The sequence below is a fragment of the Acyrthosiphon pisum genome, chromosome X (assembly GCF_005508785.2).
Source record: "Acyrthosiphon pisum isolate AL4f chromosome X, pea_aphid_22Mar2018_4r6ur, whole genome shotgun sequence".
In the NCBI taxonomy this organism is placed as follows: Eukaryota; Metazoa; Arthropoda; class Insecta; order Hemiptera; family Aphididae; genus Acyrthosiphon; species Acyrthosiphon pisum.
In genome coordinates, this window is record NC_042493.1 from 27,433,480 (window position 1) to 27,435,102 (window position 1,623).

Sequence of the window (1,623 nt, forward strand, 5' to 3'; positions counted from 1 at the left end):
TTATATTAAGTATGTTGAACTAATTTCAGCCAAAATGATCGCATATAATGTTTAGGTATACGTCGTAAGTTTTATAATATTATTATTATTATTATTAATATATTACCTATATGCCGCTATATCTATATTATTTTTACTATAGTAATATACACATACACCTAGGTATCGCACGTATACTTTAATGGCTTAATAGAACGATTCAAAGGTGTGACTATAGGTTCCTGGGAAGAATAGCTTAAAATTAGTTTAAATATTTTTTTTTTAAAGCAGGTAAGTGAAATTTCACTCTGCTGTACGGTAGATTACAAGTGGGTCACTATATAATGGATTGTATTAAATTTGAGTTCAATGATATAATATTAATATAATTTTGTATACGAAAAACGATTCTGAGTGGAAATGGTTTGTCAGTCTAGATATTTATTATTTTATATTGTTATTTTTTATTAATTATTGTAGCCTGTGAGTTGAATTAATATTATAAATTACAACAAATTAACTAAAATCGTAATTTTATTTTATTCGTTTTTATGATGATAAACAAAGCGTTAGAAATTAAAACCCTTTTTTAGCGGTTTTTTTGTTATTTATCGGTGGTTTTTCGAGTATTATTAAATAATTACCTATTGAGAAAATCGAAAAATGACCTGTCTAAAGTACCAATTTGATCCAATTTTCTAAAAGATAAAATTTTATATGTTGATATCGAAGCACTCCTTCTAGAAATGCTGTATACAAGATAAGAAAAAAAAAATAAAGACTATTGTAAAACCACTATAGCTCCGCTCAGAATCTAAAATGTAATTGTGTATAAAAAATAATAATATAATTTAGGTATGGTTAGGTACGTACTTAGTGAAAGATATTGTAAGTCCCTTTTAAGCGAGGTATGAGCATTTTATATTTATAAATATTATTACATTACATATCTAACTCGCTTAAAAATGTATACATCGTAAAAACGTAAATACCAACGAAACATAGATAATATTATTACCTTTAAGTTTTTTAATATTCAATCTTAAATTTAAGCTAAGTGCTAACAATATATACAATACCAATACATTGGAATGGCTGAACGTAGTTTTCGGGATTTTAAGAGTTAGTAACAATACGTCATGATGCGAATACGATATATTATATTTAGCACTACCTACTCAAATACTTTTTAAATATACAATAATTAAATTTCAATCAAATATAAATGCGATTCAGTAATTACCTTTATCTTATTTTTAATTATTGTTTCAAATTTACTATAGTATATAGTATATAAGTACGTAAGGTCATAAATATATACAACAACTAGATATCCGTCTATAAAGACTATAAAGAATTAAACAGCAGTTGTGAATCAGGCAATGTTTACATTTAATTTACATTTATTCATATGCATAATATAATATACTGTGATAATATTATTTTGTAAACATTGACTGCTTTGTAAATGGCGGCCGACTTCGATGATAAGAAGGAGACGGCTATCTAGTTGTATATATTTATGACTGACTAGGTATACTATATTATATACGTCTATACTATAGGTACTATAGTATATTTGAAACCGTGCCGATAATATATTAATATCTATGAGTTTAACTGTACTGACGTACTGTACTGTAG